Here is a 21531-nt window from a genome sequence, read left to right as displayed (position 1 = left end):
TTCTCCTTCTAACTCCTCTTATTTCTTGACTTTCTCTTAAACTCAAGGCTGTTCTTTTAAAAATATATATATATAATTAACAACTAAATATATATGTATATATGTATGTGTGTGTGTTCGTCAGAACATTTAACTTTGATCATATACACATATCACAAGGCTAACCAGTTGAGACTGGGTAACTTCTTAGGGCGCTAGTCTCTGAAGAAAGCTTCCCTTAGCAGAAGATCTTCATCTAGGAGTGAGGCCTTTTAACTTCCCTCATTCATTTGTCATTTGCAGGTCTCATTTACATGATCATCTTGAGATTTCTCTTTTATATCTAGAAGACACTCTTTTAAAGTGTTTCTTGGCTCTCATAATCTTTTCCACTCCATCTTCCAGATTGTTTGTGAGTCTTCTGTGTAGGGGTTACAGTGTAGATTTACTAATTGGGAGGTGGGTACCTCATAGTTACTTAATCTTTGTAATTTGAGCAGTTGTGGATTCCTGTCTCTGTCTGCTGCTGCAAAAAATTCTTTGATGAGGTGTTAGGCCTGCCCTTATATGTGAATATAAAGATAAATATTAAGAATAGGGTTAGAAATTGTATTGGTTTATGAAAATGGCAGCAATAGGTTCTCTATGGTCTTTGATGTCAGCAGCCACATGGGTTGGCTAGGTATACTGATCAGAAATAGATCCCTTCCTATTAAGCATGCCTTAAATCCATCTAGACAGCTGTTAGTTACCTCCAAACTGAAAGTACTGCCATTACATGATTGGGGTTGTATTGGGGATGTTCTGTTAGGTTGCTCATTGTTGTGGCTCATGGTCTTTGCAATTGGGGTAGAATTACTGATTGCCTTTCCTGTCTGGCAGATTACATAGGAGCTTCTGATACTATGAGAGCTGTTCTGTAGGGAGGAGGCTTCCAGGTCAGTTTCAGCTTAAAGCAGGAAATGGGAAAATGGTAGTGGTGGGAACTTTAGATAGGGAGGGAGAGTAATACAGAAGGAAAAGGAGGAAGAAGAGATAAATAGCACTAAGGATGTTTGAGAAAGTCATAGGAAAATATTTTATAAACTTACTTAAAAAATCACACACACACACACACACACACACACACACACATTCCATATGGGCCAATAGTGCTCTCCCTAAGAGTCATAGCTTAACAAAATCTCCAGTACTAGACATGGTAAGCCTCCCTTGGAGTTGTTCAGGGAGTTGTGGAGTGGTCCAAGAGATCCCTAAAACAATATAGGCTATTACTGTTGCCCTTAGTTGTCTCCCAGACTTTGAAAGTAAAACACTATTGTTGAAGACTACCACCCACATTAGCCACTTGTTTTTAATCAAGGTTCCCAAAACATACCTTGGAAAAAGATGCTCTATTAACAAATGGTGTCATGAAACCTGGATATCCATAGGTAGAAGACAGGAATTAGGCTCCTGTCTCTTATTGCACAAAAACCTAACTAACAAAGATCCAAACTAACAAAGATCTCAATGCAAGTATTCCCAATCAGACACATCCATGGACAGCTTGAAGTGACTTCACAACAATCAGGCATCTTTACAGTCAGCTTGTGAAGGACCCAGCAACAAGACAAGTCATCTCTAGTGGCCCAAGAGGCAGCAGCTTTGCTCCTGTGTCTGTTCCTTTGCACATGCACCATGGCCCCTGTCTCATGTCCCTTTGTGCATGTGCCACGGGTCCAATAAAAGACTCATTCTTTTTGTCTCCTCCCTCTCCTATCCTCCCTCTACCAGAGGCTGCCTCTGTTTTCCCCTCCCAGTAAACCTCCCTGCATGGTGTGATTTGTTTGGGACTCACAGAGCAGTTCTTACAGGGAGACATGAAAATTGGAAGCTGCTAGTGGAAAATATGGGAACACACCTTAAGATAGATTCTTAGAGAGTGGCTTTCTGAAAAGAACTCCAATATTTCAAGAAATAAAGACTTTGAGAAAGGATGTGAGGAAAGGTGAATCCCTTTTCATGGTTGGTAGGAGTATAAACTCATCTTACAACCGTAAAAGTCAGTATGGAATTTCCTCAAAAACTCAACATTAGATCTACCATATATCCCAACTATACTCTTTCTAGGCAACAGAGAAGACACCTAGAGTTGACTTCTGGCCTTTACATGTGCACATATCATTAAGTACATCCATGCACACACATGCCTATAAAACACACCACACACACACACACACACACACACACACACACACACACACACACAAACACACACATACAGGAACAGGCCTGAGGATGGAGGAGCAAGAGATGACAGAGTCACATGACCAAACCGGGTAATCACACTCCAGAGACCAGCATCACGGTGCAGATCTGAGTTTATTCCCCAGCTTCTATACAGTGTTTGAGTCAATCCCAAGCCCCTACATCCTCTGCCAATGAAATCTCACAACCCTGTCTTGCTGTGCCCCAACCTAAACCCTGCCTGAGGAGGTAACTCAGGAGGAGCAGGTGTGTGTTTGTGGGGACGGGAGGCTGGGGGGTTGGAGGTGGTGGAACATTGTCACCTATTAGGTTGAAAAGCAGCCACTGCCCTGTCTCCTTGTATTTATTTAGCTCAAATTTTTGACAACAGTTGAGCAGAAGCAGTTCCCAGTGAAGAGAGAAAAAAAAATTGTATTCTAGCTGGGTAGACTAGCTGACATTTTGATTTCTTACCAAGTTCCTCAAATATTGGCATGTAATGATTTTGGTGTAAATCATATACTTTCATGTATACAGATGTTATGGAGCATTTTATATAAAGTAATAATATTAAATAATTTGATTGAACTAATGGGTACTTGAACTGACAAGTAATGAAATAAGAAACACTAAATCAGACACATTCACCCTTTGTGGAGTTAAATTCTGAAAGAGTCCAAGTTACTATTTTTGCTGATCTTTAGGTGACTTCAATAATAGCTGTAGGCTTGTCTGTCATTACAGTGTAGGGCCAGGGGGAAAGGGAAGGACTGCGAAAAAAGTGTAACAATTCATGTATGAAGATACCACAGGGAAACACATAACTTTCTGTGCTAATCTAGTTAATTAAAGCAAACCTCGAGAATTATCTATATTCTCAAGGTATACAAGGTGTATGTTTGTATATATACCTATAAAATAAAATTATTCTTCACCATTCAATAATTCTCCCTCCTCTCTCTCTCTTTCTCTCTCTAAGGGGGCACCAGGGTCTCTATTGTTTACTGTTATATATGCCAGGTTAGATGACTGCAAGTTTCTGGTGATTCTCCTGTCTCTGCTTTTATTAAGGGGAAAGAAAGACTTTCAATCATCAGTTTACAAATTGTATGGCAACTACTAAAAATGTGTAATATCTAATCTCAACTTATAATATTTGCACCTTTTCAAACAATTTTCACTGACTCTTAACCATGCATGTTATAAGTTATGTTCAGGGACTCCTATCTTACAGGTGATTAAATGTCTCTTTCATCACTGTATGCTCTGCACTCTCCTCCCTACCAGTGGTTTTCAAAGCTCTTTTTCTTTGAAAAATTTCATACAATGTATTTTAATCATATTCTTTCCCATTCTCCTATTATTCCCCAATACCTCCATCTCCATATTCAACTCCATGTTCTCTTTCTTTTTTTCAAATAAAAAATCCAATAAAGCCAATAAAACCCCCAAAACAAAACAATTAAACAAAGAAACAAAAAAAAAAGAAAGAAAATCAGTAAGACAAAACTACCAAAACAGAATAAAGTGAAGCAATAACTTCCACCAACCAACCAACCAACAAACCATAGAGTTCGCTTTGTGTAGACCAACTACTCCTGGTTACATAGCCTGCACTGAAGTGACAGAGGGACTGATTTCCCTCTCCCAGCAAGTATCAGTTGCAAATAGTTGCTCAGTTAGAAGTGAAACTTTTGTCAACTCCTTCTCAGTGCTGGGATTTTTGTCTGGTTTGAACTTGGGTGGGTCTTGTGCTGTCACAGGCTCTGTGAGTTCATGTGTGTACTGGTCATGTTGTGTCTGGAGAACACCATTTTCTTGGAGTCATCCATCACTAAGGGTTCTAAGTCATTCCTCCTCCTCTTCTGCATAGATCCCTGAGTCCTGAGAGGAGGGGTTGATAAAGACATCAGGTTCAGAGCTGCGCCACATTGTCCAGCAGTGAATCTTTGTATTAGTTATCATCTACTGTAACAGCAAGCTTCTTTGATGAGGGTCGAACAGTTAGCTGATCTACGAGTAGAACAGAATGCCATTAGGCATCACTTTAATGCTATGTTTGTTTAGCAGAGCAATAGAGTAGGTTTTCCTCTAGCCCCATAACCTATATAGGAATAGGTTCTTGGCAACTTTAGCTGTGTTATGTATGGGTCTCATGGATTAAGACTAAAATTCAAATTTTAAAAAATTGTCAGTTTCTTCCATTCATGCCACTGGTGCATCAGGACATATTGCAAGTAGGTTTCCATTGTAGATTTAAGAGTTTGTAGTTAGGAGATGGTGATGATCACTTCTCTCCTCCACTAGTGTACTTTCTAGTATTCTGAGCACTAGTCATCAAGGGGGAAGCTTCTAGCTGGGCACCAGCTTTATTTTTCTTTGATTGATGATGTAAGCAAAGCCCTTCAGCAATAAGGACATATATCAGGATGAAAAGGGAGATTGGAGGAGTTCGCTGTGGCTGTGCAGGCTTGAATGGTTCGCTGTGTCCTTCTCTGAGATCTGCTGTTGGGTGTATTGAGGGGACCTCAGGAAGCTCTGAGATTTAAACATGGATGCAGTGACTTTTGATGATGTGCATGTGAACTTCACTAAAGAAGAGTGGAATTTGCTGGATCCTTCCCAGATGAATCTCTACAAAGATGTTATGTTGGAGACCTACTGGAACCTTACTTCTATAGGCTACAAATGGGAAGACCATCATATTGAAGAACCATGTCAAAGTTCTCAAAGACATAGAAGGCATGTAAGAAGTCATAGGTGGAAGAAACTCTATGAATGTAATCAATGTGGTAAAGTCTTTGCAAGACCCGCTCATCTCCACTGTCATAAAAGAACCCATACTGGAGAGAAACCTTATGAATGTAATCAATGTGGTAAAGCCTTTTCCTGTCACAGTGGTCTCAGATATCATAAAAGAACCCATACTGGAGAGAGAGAAAAAAAAAGGGAGATTGACATTGGCTAAAGTGGGCCATAGAGCCCCTGACATTCCAGGATGTTATCAAGGTTAATCGTTATACTCTATACTCTGATGATGTGGCACTAAATGTGCATGAGTATAGGACCATCCACCAGAACATGACAAACCTACTAGTGGTTTTTGAGATTGGATGGTTCAGGTTGGAACTCTGAAACCACAGAATATAAGTAATGGTGTGCTGTAAAGTGGCTGTCAAGAAAAGGGGGGGGGGGACAAACCTTTAACTTGTATTTTATGATGACTTAATGTTTTGGTTTAATTTCTGTTGCTTCAAAGAAATACCCTGACAAAAAGCAAATTATCAGGGAAAGGATCATTTTAGTTTATGATTCCAGGTTACAGTTTATCATGGAAGAGAAGTCAAGGCAGGAACTCACAATAGTTAGTCACATCACCTCTAGAGTCCAGAGCAGTGCAAAGATGAATCTATCCATGCTTGCTACTCAGAGTACCTCTTCTCCATACTTATACATTCCAGAACAGAAGTCCAGGGAATAGTGCTACCCATGGTGGGATGGGTCTTCCTACATCAATTAATATACATCAGATAATTCTCCACAGAAATGTCCACAAACTAACCTGATCTAGACAGTGCCTCTTCCTAGATGATCCTAGATTGTTTAAAATTGACAATTAAAACTCATCATTATAATTTTTGCTATGAATATATCAGGTTAATGTTGACTACTTATTTTAAGAAATTCTTGAGGTTTTAATAATCACCTCTTCATGCCTCTATGGTAATTGATTGATTGAGGCTCAGATGCTGTACCATGTTCGCTAAACTTCTAGATCATCCATGAATGGTTCTTTGCATGCAGTGTTTGCTCATCTGCATTTATTATATGAATGAATGAGATCACCTCAGCTCCTTACACTCTCAAATATTCCAACTAGTAGCACTAGGGGAATTGCTGAAGGGACTAACTGTTAGCTGAAAAAGCAAAGAAACAAACAAATGAAAAAAAATAAAAACAAAAACAAAGACAAAAAATAGTTTGTAAAATGCCAACAAAATCCTGACAGTCACTGGAACACACAGGTTTATTCTTGTCTTTTGGACTCTCCCTCATTTATAAATTGTCTTCGTATTTTATTTATTTATTTATTTATTTATTTATTTATTTATTTTTGTTTTCAATAATAATTCTCGACAGCAGTTTCCCCTTCCTCCGCTACTCCTAGTGTCCTTCCCCCAACCTTTTCTTTGTCCTCAGATACACCCTTGTTTCTTTTCCCTTAAGAAAAGAGCAGGCCTTTTAGGGATATCCACTGAATATGGCATAACAAGATACAATAAAACTAGGCACAAATCTTCACATCTCTGTTGGATGAGGTAACCCAATAGAATGAAGATGGTCCCAAGACCAGACAAAAGAGTCAGAGACAGTTCTACTGTTAGTAGTTCTATAAAAACACTAAGTACATACACATACATGAAAAATAAAGAAAAGAATGAAACATAAGGACAACGTAGGTAAATTTGACCTTCTAAGCATTAGCCACTCAAGGTACTTCCTTTTAAAGAATGACTGTAAAGCAGGAGGTGGCCTGACTGCACCAGCGGATATGGCAGGCGACAGGGCAAGGACTCTGAGCTATTCTAATACTCTAGGAGTCATGAGATGCCTGAGACTGGGAACACTGAAAGCCCTCTCTTGCATTCAAATGAAGCTTAGGCCTGACAAAACAAAATATACTTAAAATCTGCCACAGACAGTTTGATTGTTTCCTACAACCATTGGACAATTTAAAGATTGTTTTAAGAAATAAGTTCTTTTCTAGCATCACCTCCTCAGACCTCCGAGTCCTCTCCTCATCCCAGACCAATGACACCTCATAGAGATTGCCCCCCCCCCCCACATCCCCACAGCCAATCTCTCTTATCTCTCCTGCTTTCCTATATATGATCTCTCTCCTCTTCTCTCCTCCCCATCTTCTCTCCTACCCAGTTCCCTCCTTCCATAACGATCTCCAATATCTATCTTGTTTCCCCTTCTGAGAAAGATTCAAATATCTTCCCTTGTGCCCTCCTTGTCATTTGGCTTCTTTGGGTTCTGTGGATTATAGCATGGCTATCCTGTACTTTATAGTTAATAGCTACTTCTGAGCACATACCATGCAAACCCTTTTGGTCTGTGTTACCTCATTCAATAGTGGGGGATATGGATCCTGAAGTGGCTACTTCCTGTAGCCAGGCATGACTCCCAGTCAGGACAACAGCCCACTCACAAAATCTTTGATTCAAAATGTGTCCTGTATACAAGATGTGCAGAGACAAAGATAGAGCAGAAACTTAGGGAATAGCCAACCAATGACTGCCCCAAGTTGAGACCCATCCCATGGACAAGAACCAATCCCTGACATTATTAATAATATTCTGTTATGCTTGCAGACAGGAACCTAGCATAATTGTCTTCTGAGAGGTTCAAAACAGCAGCCAATGGAAAGAGATGCAGAGATTTACACCCAAACATTAGATGAAGCTCAAAGAGTCTTATGGAAGAGTTGGGAGAAAGATTAAGGGACCTGAAGAGGACAGAGACTCCACAGGAAGACTAACAGAGTCAACCAACCTGGATCCTTGGGGTTCTGAATTACCAACCAAAGAGTGAGTATGGGCTAGACATAGGTCCCCCTGCATATATGTAGTAAATGAGCAGCTTGGTCTACATTAGGGTACCTAACAATCAGAGCAGGGGTTATCTCCAGACCTGTTGCCTGACTGTGGATTCCACACCCCTAAATGTGCAGCCTTGTCTGGCCTCAGTGGGAGATGATGTGCCTAGTCCTGCAGTGACTTGTCTCTCTCTCTCTCTCTCTCTCTCTCTCTCTCTATCTCTCTCTCTCTCTGTGTGTGTGTGTGTATATGTGTGTGTGTGTTTGACATCCAGAGGGGGGCTTCCTCTTCTAGGGGGAAGAAGGAATGGGGGAAGGACTTATGTGAAGGAGAGGAAAAGAAGGGCTGATATTAGGTTATAAAGGGGATAAATAAATACATTTAAAAATTAAGTTCTTTTATCCAATCTACCCAAAATGGAAAGAAGTGAAAGGTTTATTTCACATCCATACTTTCTTGTTAAACTATAGAGCAGAAAAGGCTCTGACTAATAATATATGTATATTACCATATACAAACATATGTAAAATATTCCAACTTGTTGCACCAGGGAAGTTGCTGAAGGGACTAAATGTTAGTTGTAAAAAGTCTTTAAATCTCAACAGAGTGCCTGATGCTCACGGCAGCACACAAGTTAACTCTTGTCTTTTGAGGTCTCCCTCATTATCTTATCTTCTTCCGTTATTGTTATTTCTTAGGTGCTTGTTTGTTTTCTAATGAGAGAGAAAAACAAAGGGTGTGGATTTGACTGGGTAGGGGAGGATCTGAGAAGAGATGGGGGAGAAGGGAAAACCAAATCAGAATATAGTCTAGGGGGGAAAAAGCAACTTTTCAATATAAAAGAAAAAGGTAATTAGTAAAATAAAGTCTTCTAGCAAGAATGCACTGGCTGAATAAGTGAAAGTGAATGAATGGAGTTAAGGATGTATAACAGTGCCAGTAAGCACCCAAGTGTGAGTTGTGGACTCCCAACTTGATAATTCACTCTCTGGACACCCAAGTCTTTCTCCCTCCCTCTTTTCTTCCCACCCAGGGAATTGGCAGGGGCAATTTTCATGTTTATCAATGATTACACACATGTAGCAACATCTATATCTCTGAGATTTTAGTATTGTTTTCAGAGATAATCTTAGCCAGTCTCTTAGCAAATGAACATATCTGAGCTCAAGCTATTGATGCTAAGGATTGAAAGGGACAGTTTGGTTGGAATTCAGGGGAACTGGAGGTCCGACCCCCAGAACCCATCCACACGGATTCAAACACTGTCTTTTGGGTGAGACAAAGAAACAGTTCTTAGATTGGATTTGGATAACAGGGTTGCAACGCCCACCTTTTTTCTAGAGCCAACACTGATCTGTTCAGAAATCTAATTTTGTCATCTACCAGGGGTATCCTTAAGCAAATGATCTATTCCATGAGGCAATATCAGTATCAAGGAGTCACTGTAAACCCCAGGGGAAGCCTGTAGCAGTGTCAAGGTAGGTTTTAGCCTTCTTATGATGAATTGCTAAACCCTCACATAACTGCCAGGGTACTGGATGGAGAGACAAGTAGTTTTCTTTTGTTTCGTCTCTCTGTTGCTTTCTCTTTCTCTCTCTTGGTAAAAGATAGGTTGAAAAAGTTTCTCCATGTTGTTAATTTTAACTTGTCTAATAACTGGTTCTTAACATTAACTATTCATTGGAATCACCCAGAGAGCCTAAAAACAGCGAGTCCTGGATTACAAGCACAGAAACCGGGCTGTAGTTGATCAAGTATATGGGATGGGCACCATATAATGTAACATGTAGCCCAGGTTTAAAAGAAAAACTCTGTTAAAAATGCAACGAGGAAATACATTTACATGATTTTCAGGTATATTATATAGATTAGTTTTGTGTACATCTGCAGGTTTTTATTTATTTATTTATTTATTTATTGTTTTAGCAAATGAAGGCACCCAGTTCTTTCTACTGGACTTTAAATATGGTTAAAAACAGTCATTAAAATTCCCTCAACATTCCAATCTCACGTGTACTTACATTTTAAAGCTGCTTTTTTTTTTTTATGATTTCTGCCTTCATAGAAAATACAGACTAGCACTGGATTGTTACCACAAAGCCTGAGTATTGCATCAGCTGTCTTCCACAGCTTGACTTCTGCCTCGCCTGTGTGCAAACTCCTACCAAGGAAAGGCTTGTGCGCCTCACCTCATTTGCCACACAACGATGCTTACCTACTTAGGTTAGGGTACCAGAGTTGATGAGAAATTCTTTGGGAAGCCAAGCACAAGTTTTTGCTTTCAACTATTTATAGCAATCAGCTGGCTTTTCCAGTCCCTCATTAGATCAATCATGGCCATTGTCTTACAGTTGAGTGGGAAATCGTTACAGGTGGAAGAAGGCACGATGCCTCTAATTCAGCAGCCCGCCCCCCCACCCTTCACAGGAAAGCTGCAAGGAATTACAATCAAACTGAAGACTTGTTAGGGGAATGGGGCTGCTTCCAAGACAGGATTGCTAAAGATGCTCTGGATTCGGGGTTGCACATAAAATACAAACCCAGAGTGGAACTAAGAGAGAGCCCTCCTCCCTCCGTAGATAAGATGGGATGCTGCTGTCGTTCAGGCACAAAGTGGCCTGCTGTACTTCAGTCTCAGCTGATAGTCTCACATTTGGCAGGGACTTTCCTATTTTTTCACAGGCCATTTATTTGGGAATGTGTTTTACAGGTGGCCCTGCTGCTGGGTCCAATCCCAGGGCTTATGTGGAGCAGGCCACCGCACATCTTTGTGGCTGAAGAGAGTGTCACTTAATATGGCTACCATTGGCCAATATTTGGGAAATTCTCTCTCTCTCTCTTTTTTTGTCTCTGCACTTCTCCCTGGCCTGTTGAGAAATCATAGTTCAAACGCCAGCTGAACCCATCACGAAGGGGTAGGCAAGAGGGTGATTGCTGAAGTTTCCATTTTTGCTTGGGTTCATATATGGTCTCTGGGGGTGACCCTAGGAGCAGGTGGGATTTATTTGTCCCCACTTCCCTTCATTAAAACCTGTCTTGGAAAAGAGTCTATTTGAAGGAGTTATTGAAAGTGGTAGATATTTTCTGCCCACTGGCAGAGGGAGAAGCGATGCACACGTCTGAATAAATAACTGAAAATGGCTTCTCACTGTTCAGGAAGTACAATCAATTTGAAATTAGGATTATGGAAACATCTGCGAAAATTCAAGTGTCATCTCAATTTGGGCTCATTCAGATCCTGTATTTTTCAACTTCCCAAGCAGTGCATTTAAAATCTAATCCTAATTAACACACATAGTTTAATTATAGCCAACAAAATATTCTACAAAAATTGTGTGTGCTGGTTGGGGGGATGGGAGGGGAGGGAGGAGGCGAGGGGGAAAGCCAGACAAGTGTTCCCTGATTGTAAAAATTCTTGTTTGGTTAATAATATAAATCCTCAAGATTTTAAACACACATCCAAGTTTGCTTATCATGAATCCAAGTTAAGGAAAGAAAGGAAGGAAGGGAGGAAAGAAGGAAGGGAGGAAAGAAGGAAGGGAGAGAGGGAAGGAAGGAAGAAAGAAGGAAGACAGAAGGAAAGAAGGAAGGAAGGAAGACAGAAGGAAGGAAGGAGGGAAGGAAGGAAGAAAGAAAGAACACAGAAGGAAAGAAGGAAGGAGGGAGGGTAGGAAGAAAGAAGGAAGAAAGAAGGAAGGAAGGAGGGAGGGAGGAAGGAAAGGAAGAAGGAAGGAAGGAGGGAAGGAAGGAAGGAGGGAAGGAAGGAAGGTCGACAAAAGGAAGAGAGGAACCAAGGTAGGAAGGAAGGGAGGAAAAATAAGCAGAAGCATGGAGCTTGCCTCAATCTTGGTATTATTTTTCACTTCCTTCCCATTTCTTGCTAACCTGGACAGAACAAAAACCTTATTAATTTGGTTCATAGATCCTCTTCTGTGAAGACCCTTGTTGCTTTGCTTATTTTCTTTCTCTGATCAGAAGATAAACCTTTATGACTGTGTATGCGTCCAGAGAAAGAAATAAATCTACTTTTCACGAAGCAAACTTTATGATGTGTTGTTTAGTGGTGAGCGGCCCCTCTAAGGATTTGAGGGCTTAGCTGAGCAGCGTGACAACACGGCTGCGAGCTTTATTGGAGCTTCACCCTAATCAGCGAAAACCACAGCAATCAACCATCTTGTAGAATTACCAGAGCTCCCCCCCCCCCACCAGCCCAAGCTTGGAGGAAGTGGGATGTGCAAAGGGAGTGTCAATTTGAAAGAAAACAAACCGAAAGTCACACAAGGAAGAGAGGGAGGGAAAACCACCTTGGAACTCCACACAATTTTTAACTAAAATTGAATTTGAGAGAGATCTCAAAAATTCAATTTGGCTTCCTCTCTGACACTTCTGTATCATCTCAGCTGTAATAGATGTAAGGGGAAGTACGATTTTGCTTCTCTTCCTTTGCATCTTGTTTCTTTGTTACTTAAACACAGAGAACTGACTTTTAAGTCCTCTTAGTTCAGGGGCTCTCAACCTTCCTGATGCTGTGACCGGTTCATCTGGTTCCTCATGTCATGATGATCAACAGCTATAAAATTAGTTTCATTGCTACTTCATTACTGTAAATTTGCTACTGTTGTGAGCTGTAATGTAAATGTCCGTGTTTCTGGATGGTTTTAGGGGATGCTTGTGAAAGGTCTTAGCGGTTTCTTTGCATCATTACTGTGAGCGATGGGAGAGCTCACAGTATCAGTGTTGGCCTCTCCGTGTCACTGTGGAATCTGGTGCTATGAAATCAGACTTATTTATTAGGATAATTGAAAGTTTTGAGGAGAGTAATTTTTTCCCCCTCGGGTTAATACAACTGTGGTTTCAGGGTTAATACAACTTAGAGGCTGAGAAGTGTTGACACATTTTATTTTCTTTGCCCTGGCTTTGATTATGATTGCAATTTCATTCCTTTGAAGACCATGTTTTAGAGAACCTATAGCAATGGAGCTATTTTCAACAGTCCAGGAGGAATGAGTAAATAACAGAGAATGTGCTTTGCGGGATGCATTTCTCGGCAGAGAGTAGGGGCTTCAAACCCCTAACCCCACAGGAATATAAGGATTAGTCTTGAAATGATAGCTGTGCCATAAATTTTGATCAATCCCTACCTAGTGCACAGAAGTCCTGATGTATAATTCTTACTTCCTCTTTCTTCTCTGACCTCCTTCGCTCTGCTGTGTAGCAGTGTATCCTCCAGTACCACAAGGGAAGAAACCATTTCTTTCCAGAGCTGTCAAAATGCTTAGCCTACCGTCAGGTATAACTAGAAAGGAAAGAACAGGAACTGACCTGCAGAGTAGATTCAATTTACTGCTTTCAATGAGGACGTTAGAGACATGCTTTTTTATTTTTTTTGAGGGAGAAGTTGGGGATAAAATATTTACTGAATGAAGAAGCATCCTGATATCTTATTGGAAAAGATCCTAAATTCTCACTTGAAAAAAGAAAAACAAAGAAACAACATTGTAGAGTAGTAGTGGTCAAGGAAAGACTCAAGATCAGAAAAACTGCAGGGAATTCAGAAGTCAATCAGACTTTGGTGTGAGACCACTGGTATCCTGTGACTCCCTAGCCGTTGATATCACAGCTATGCATTAAGCCCTTGGTTCTGCCTCTGTGGCAGAGACGTAGAGTACCAGTAATAATCAAATGAGATAAATAATGCTCATAGACTTCTTCGCAAATTGCATGGAAATTAGTTGAGGATCATAAATTCAAGCAATTATTATTATCCATGAATATTTTTATTTTTAGAAAACACCATTTCAAGGTTTGAAGAGAAAAATACAAATAGTTAAACTGTCCTGAACACCATGGGCTGAAACACCCCTAGACTCTCTCATCTTCTAGATTTTGTGTGTATGGAGTTGTATGCATTCTATGAAGGGCTGGCCTTGCTTACTGGTACATCATGGAAGCTGCTGATTTAGAAAAAGGACCAGACTGGCAGTAACTCTTGATTCCCCTGCCTCAGATCCCAAGTGCTAAGATTACAGACATCCACCATCACTTCTGGCTTTCAAATACATTTATCCAAGTTTAAGCACCGATTTAACAGGTATTCTGGTACTGTGCTGATCAAAAAGGAGTTCTTTTAAAAAAATGCACAAAGGAATTAATACCAGTCCCATTTAGTATTGAGAAGCCATCCATTTGCTGTTCTTTCCATTGTTGGGCCCAAACTAACTCGGAGAACAAGTTAAAGGAGTGACTTATTCGGCTCAGGGTTTCAGAGGGCTCAGTCGCTGGTCACTTGGCCCGGTGTTCTTGGAGGACAGTGGCCTGTGAACTTCTTACCTTGGAGTAAACAGAAGGCAGAGAGACTGAAAGGGTTTAGAAGCAAGGTACCTCTAGGAGCCAGCCTCTTTCAACCTTGTTCTCTAGCTGGGTTTCATCTCCTAAGGTTTTCAAAATCCTCTAAAATAATAGTCTCTGTAGCTAGAGCCCTAGCACTCAGCACACAAGCCCGTGGGAGACATTTCGTACCAAACCACAACATTAAAGAATATATTTTCAACTGTAAACGTTGTACAGCACAGATACACCTATGATACCAGGTCATGAGAAAGCATTTTCTTGCTAGAGACAGCCTTCAAACAGTCAGTGATAATCTTGCTATTGACACATTTACTAGGGGTAGTAGGTAGGGTGAAGAGAGTTGATCAGAGATAATGAGCATCAGTAGGTTATGTGACTCAGAAAGTAATGATAACATATAAGAGACAGATGTGTGACAGGAGATAAGGAGAGGTGTGGAGGTGAATGTGGGAGGTTTGGAACTTTCAATAATACATTTGTATCTGGTGGGGGAGCTCTCGACAGAGACTTCAAAGAAACATTAGATGTCTAATGTTTTCATGTTCAATCCAAAATGTCATTACAAGGTCATTTGGAGACAGAACATGGGATATGGATTTGGCAAGCCACTTAGGATAGATCCACCCTTGTGGCTGTCTGCTTTATGATTCTGCACATCCCATCTGTGGTGTAACACTGCCACCAGCTTTGTTCTTTGGCCATCGCTGATTAATATAAGGACAGAAATGCCTGATGCAGCTGGATAAAGAGACTCTCTTTCCAGGAAATTTGGAACACGAGCTGAGATACTTAGAGGCAGGATGTTCTGGAGGTCTTTCTTCATTATCGACCTTTCATGGATTCTTCTGTATCAAGGGCTTTTTCAGCCATTGCTCAGTTCTCGGGGCTACCTAGCATTTTCCCCACAAATGGCATCTCTCCTCTTTCACATTAGTTAATTGAGCATGTACTTACCACCTAATGGGCTTTCCATCAATTATCCACCTTACTCTTTTCTACAAACATATTGGTTGAACAAGCATGCAAGGTCCCACAAGGTCAAGAGGATTGTGCAGTGGCATGCAGATAAGTTATCGTCTACAGAAGCTGCCCATGATTTATTTAAAGAACAAACAATTTGTGTCTGCCCTGTTCAATTCCCAAGCTCAGAGAATATAAAGTAGTGAGCAGTGATTATTCAGGCTCTGAAGTTGGAATTGTGTTTCTTCTGTGTATGTATGGGACCAACCCCATTTAAAGTGCTAAGCGTTTGGTTTCCTCATCGGATGAAATGGAGACAACATAGGGTTTTGAAAAGAAAACAAAGTACCCTCACCCTCACATCAGTTATTCTGTGTAGTTACCGTGATGTGGGACATTTTCAGAAGTTCGTATATGCTGGCGATTTTACTGTTGGTTCAATGTTGTAGTGAGGTAGCCAGGAACCAAGCAGCATGGGCATTACTTTTTCCACTTGAAAGTTTCAGAACTGAAGGCTCAAAAAGATGAGGTGACTTAGCCAAGCCTATGTTAACAATGCAATGTTAAGGTGATAGTTCAGTCTTTTGAAGTCACTCATGGGTATTCACTAAATGCTTTCAGTGTACTCTACCTTAGGAAAGCAGGTTCCTTATGCATACCTTTTATAGCCTAATATAGAGTTCATGAATAAATCAGCTTTTCCGTTACTGTGACAAAAGACCTGAGGCAACAAGATTGAGGAGCAAACAATATTTTGGGTTCACAGTTTCTAAGCTCTTAAGTTATTCAGTCTTAGACCCATCACTTTGGGACTGAGATAAAGTTGAACATTATAATAGGAGTGTGTGGTACATAATGCTGTTCACCCTATGGTGCCAAGAAGCAGAGTGAGAAGGGTCCGGGTGTGGTGGTGCATGCCTTTAATCCCAGCACTCGGAAGGCAGAGGCAGGTGGATTTCTGAGTTCAAGGCCAGCCTGGTCTACAAAGTGTGTTCCAGGACAGCCAGGGCTATACAGAGAAACACTGTCTCAAAAAACCAAAAAGAAAGAGAAAGAGAGAGAGAGAGAGAGAGAGAGAGAGAGAGAAGGGTCTAGGGATCTCTTAGCTACTAAACTCAGCAACTGGCTTGCCCTTTAATGAAGTTATCATCCTCATGATTCAGTCAGCTTCCTAACAAGACCAGCAACCAGGGACCAGTCCTTCATTAAACGAGTCTTTTGGGCAGAGATTTCACAGCCAACCTGAACATTCAACTTACTACCAACATTGTACAGATTCAATTTCTTGCCTTGGTAAAATGAAGTTTTATTGGACCATAGTCAAGTTCCTTCATCTGACTCATTTCTACTAAGATGGTAGGTTCTGAGTGGTTACTACAGAGAAAAATGGTCCCAAAGGACTAAAACATTTATATATGTTCCTTTATGTGAATTGTGCCATACCATGCCAGAATAGATCTTTGAGTTATTGACCTAGAGATGTTTTTAAAGGACTAATTGGAATGGGAAAGAAAGAAAGGAAGGAAGGAAGGAAGGAAGGAAGGAAGGAAGGAAGGAAGAAAGAAACAGACCTTTGCATGATATGAACAAGTTCTGGTGCTTTTTAGCTTCCGTTAACTTCCCATTGAGAATTTTTCCCACTTCCTAAGAGAAAGATGCTCTTTTTGCAATGATAGAAGTTGGAAAGTGGTTTCTGATGTCTCTGTTTCTTTTGTATTGTTCTTCCCAGTTAACCTCAGGTTACCCTTCTCTGTCATTCTAGGTACTGTCTTTGCTTTTTAGCTAGTGAAAGGAAATGAGATGTCCTGTTGCTTAATAAGGACTAAATTGCAAAGCTGCTCAACAGTCGCACTCTTCAGCCATGATGCCCAGAAACCTCTCCTCCTACCCACTTTTAAGGAACAATAAAATGAATCATACCCACATGTGCTTGAAACATGCAATAATTAAATCATGCCAGCTTCCTGGCTTCAGACTTTTGAGTGTGTTTATGTACATAGTTTAGTATAATCTGTTAACTGCTTTAACATTTCTACTGAAAGTATACACCCTGAGAGATGTTTCAGAAATTTTTTTTTTAATTTTCTAAATGAAATGGAAAATTTTCAACAAAGAATGACTGAGTACAACAAGCAATGTATTACTTGAGAAAGTCCCTACTCTTTCTGGTAGGGGACTAGAGGAGGCCCTTGCAACAGCCCTTCAAACTGATTGCCAGCCTTTAGATTTCTGGCTGAACTCTGACAAGTCTGCTAATGAAAGAGTGCAGAAGAAACAGCCTCATAGACAGACTGTCTGTCTGAACACATACAATGCAGATGTCTGAGTTTGAAGATATCTTTGGACTTACTTTCTGTATGAGCAGTCGCTTGGGCAGATGCTATGAAGAAGGGTTGTAAATATTGCTGCTTAGAACAGTTAAAGCTGAGCTGAGCATGGTGATGCTTGCCTGTAATCTCAGCCCTCACAGACATGGGGGCTGAGGTTAGAAGATCAAGGGTTCAAGGCTTGAGCTATATAGTAAGTCTCTTTCTCAAAACCACAAGAAAACAGGGGAAGGGGGTGGGGAGGAAACAACAGAGAGAGGGAGGGAGGGTTGGAGAGAGAGGCAGGCTGGAATTAAAGTTACCCTAAGGAGAGCTCTGGAGTCAATGGAACACACAGCATTCAGCTTTGGCCCCCATCCCCTGGGTTCTATCTGCTGGTTCACTCTATGTGAGGTGCTGGGGTAGGTGCTACTTTTGAAACTGTTGTTCACGTTTTCCACTATATTGTAGAAAGGACCAATCCAAATACTGAGCTTATGCGGACTTGCATTTAAGGGTATTGAAGATGGGGAGGTTCAGTCTAGCACAGATGAACCAAGAGGAATTTAAATGAGAACTACAACAGGCAACATCCTAGTTAGCAGGTTGTCATGCATTCAACCAGTTAATAGGGAAAGGGATGGAAGGTGGAGAACGATGTAGTGATTTAAGGTATTTTAGGACTACTTGGACTCTAAACTGAAACTAGAACTATAGTAAAGACACTGCAGGTGTAAAGGTTGTCACATGAAGCCTTACCTATAACAACTCGAAAGTCTGAAATCTCCACAATCCAATTGTGAGAGCAGAATGGGTATGTTTTATTAGTTCTCTTGGCCCTACTCCTCACTGGTCTTGGGACTTGATCCTAAAACTTGGAAAAGACCTGGTCCACACTGACTAGACGCAACAAAGCTTAGCAAAGACCTCGGAACCCATGGGTAGGGGGCCAAGCCATCTGGAAGAAAGCAAAAGTCTATGTGGGAGTGATTTGCACAGAAGTATGCATGTGTGCCTCTCTCCCAGAGATCCTAGCATTCTGCTTATTCTTCTGTGTTGCTTTTTAACTCAGTAACCAAGCAAGTGGATTTGGGACTCGGCTCTTTTTTGAAGAAAGAAGTTTAGGCACTTTTCCAGTATAGCCGAGGACTCTGGATGTGGGGCAGGTACAGGGAAATGCGGCTGCTTTAGCACTTGCACAGCTCTCAATGCCACGGACTTCCCAGGTCCATCACTCTCCCACAATCAGCCTTTTTTTTTTCTATTTTTTTTAATTAGGTATTTTCCTAGTTTACATTTCCAATGCTATCCCAAAAGTCCCTCATACCCACCCCCCCAATCCCCTACCCACCCACTCCCCCTTTTTGGCCCTGGCGTTCCCCTGTACTGGGGCATATAAAGTTTGCAAGTCCAAAGGGCCTCTCTTTCCAGTGATGGCAAACTAGGCCATCTTTTGATACATATGCAGCTAGAGACAAGAGCTCCGGGGTACTGGTTAGTTCATATTGTTGTTCCACCTATAGGGTTGCAGTTCCCTTTAGCTCCTTGGGTACTTTCTCTAGCTCCTCCATTGGGGGCTGTGTGACCCATCCAATAGCTGACTGTGAGCATCCACTTCTGTATTTGCTAGGCCCCCGGCATAGTCTCACAAGAGACAGCTATATCTGGTTCCTTACAGCAAAATCTTGCTAGTGTATGCAATGGTGTCAGCGTTTAGAAGCTGATTATGGGATGGATCCCTGGATATGGCAATCACTAGATGGTCCATCCTTTCGTCACAGCTCCAAATTTTGTCTCTGTAACTCCTTCCATGGGTGTTTTGTTCCCATTTCTAGGAAGGGGCAAAGTGTCCACACTTTGGTCTTCATTCTTCTTGCACACTCAGCCTTCTTGTGTGTTTGGCCCTAATATGGACCCAAACCCTATCTCTTTCACCAATGCTCCAGTGATGTTCCTTTGTGCTTTCCCACTGTTCTGAAGGGGCCTGGGGAGGGGTACGCACATGCGTGTGTGCGTGTATGCTTGTGTGTTAGGGATAGAAGGACCCTTCACACAGGGAAGCACGCATTCCTTCCCCAGATCCATTGCATTTGGAGGCTGATCTATATGAGTTCCTGCTATTGCCTCCCAGTTTCCCCTTCCTTCTTTCATCAAAGGTCCTTCCTCCCTTCCCCATCTTTCTCTCTTCACCACAGTTGCTTTCTGTTGTTCAAGCTAATCTCTCTCTCTCTCTCTCTCTCTCTCTCTCTCTCTCCCTCCCTCTCTCTCTCCCTCCCTCCCTCTCTCCCTCTCCTCTCCTCTCCTCTCCTCTCCTCTCCTCTCCTCTCCTCTCCTCTCCTCTCCTCTCCTCTCCTCTCCTCTCCTCTCCTCTCCTCTCCTCTCCTCTCCTCTCCTCTCCTCTCCTCTCCTCTCCTCTCCTCTCCTCTCCTCTCCTCTCCTCTCCTCTCCTCTCCTCTCCTCTCCTCTCCTCTCCTCTCTGAGTCTCCTCTCTTCTTCTTCTTCTTCTTCTTCTTCTTCTTCTTCTTCTTCTTCTTCTTCTTCTTCTTCTTCTTCTTCTCCTCCTCCTCCTCCTCCTCCTCCTCCTCCTCCTCCTCCTCCTCCTCTTCTCTCTCTCTCTGTCTCTCTCTCTCATAGCCTTTTCTCAGCCAAAGGTAGGAAGTACTCACTATCAAAGAAAACTTATAGTATACCGATGCACAGGGAAGAAAACATTTAGTCTAAGATTAATCCTGAAGTTATTTCTGAGAATAACTCTCAGTGGACAGCTAGAATACAATGTAATAAATGTGACTTTCTCCCCATTAGGCAACAGATCAGAAAGGTGGTTCTGATTGGAAGACTAGGGAGCCAGGCTTCTTTTCCAAGATTATATTATTATTTTTTAAGTGTGTGTGTGTGTGTGTGTGTGTGTGTGTGTGTGTGTGTGTGAGAGAGAGAGAGAGAGAGAGAGAGAGAGAGAGAGAGAGAGAGAGAGAGAATGTATATACACTTGTGAGTGTAGGTCCCAAGGAGAGGCTAGAAGATAGCATTAGGTCCCCTGGAACTGGAGTTTAAGTTTAAGTGGTTGTGAGCCAGCCCCAGAGGTGCTGAGAACTGATTTAGAGTCTTTTGCAAGAGCACAAGTGCTTCTAACCATTGAGTCATCTCTCCAGTCCTAAGATCTGGACCTTAGGATTCTCATGCAGACTCAGTGCCAAATAAGTGTAATGGTGTCTTTCCTGAATCACCCTTGGCTTCTCATTAGTATTTCTGTATATCAGATCTGGGGACTCACCAGGGTTCTAGACTTGACTCTCAAGTACTCCCAGCTCCACTCACTTGCAAAGGCATGCTTCCTGCAGGGCTCTCTCCCTGACACTGGGGAAATTTGGGTCTTCCCTGGTTTCAACACAGTCAGCTATTGGATGGATCACAGGGCTCCCAATGGGGGAGCTAGAGAAAGTACCCAAGGAGCTAAAGGGGTCTGCAACCCTATAGGTGGAACAACATTATGAACTAACCAGTACCCCGGAGCTCTTGACTCTAGCTCCATATGTATCAAAAGATGGCCTAGTCGGCCATCACTGGAAAGAGAGGCCCATTGGGCACACAAACTTTATATGCCCCAGTACAGGGGAATGCCAGGGCCAAAAAAATTGGGAATGGGTGGGTAGGGAAGTGGTGGGGGGAGGGAATGGGGGACTTTTGGGATAGCATTGGAAATGTAATTGAGGAAAATACATAATAAAAATATTAAAAATTTAAAAAAATTAAAAAAAAGAAATATATCAGTATACTACAGAAATGCTGTTTCCTGCACATGATCCCTGACGAGAATTACTATGCTGGACCATTTTATTCTGCTCTTGCCATTCTGCAATTGTTCCCATCTTTATTCCAAGGGACACAATACTAAGGCAGTGAAGGAAGCTGATTTCATGGTAACCGCCCTCGTCTCTCCCTCTTTCTGATCCCTTTCCCTCCCCTACTCTCCACTACTTTGTTTCCTCCCTCTTTTTTCTCCCCTCCTTTGTCCCCTTGACCTTCTGTTCTCCTCTTCTCTTCCCTACCATTTTGTTATTACAAATCATTGCTGATTGCTGAAAAATGTTTTTATCTCAAAA

At 41.6% G+C, this 21531-nt stretch overlaps 1 pseudogene; it reads left to right on the top strand.

Annotated features, from left to right (window-relative positions):
* The first annotated feature begins 4733 nt into the window (after nt 1-4733).
* LOC110312272 (zinc finger protein 431 pseudogene) lies at nt 4734-5176 on the top strand (annotated as a pseudogene).
* Nucleotides 5177-21531: the final 16355 nt, after the last annotated feature.

Source organism: Mus caroli, unplaced genomic scaffold (assembly GCF_978045245.1).
Source record: "Mus caroli unplaced genomic scaffold, Mus_caroli_1 scaffold_18, whole genome shotgun sequence".
Taxonomy (NCBI): Eukaryota; Metazoa; Chordata; class Mammalia; order Rodentia; family Muridae; genus Mus; species Mus caroli.
This window is presented reverse-complemented; position numbering and strand designations above follow the sequence as displayed.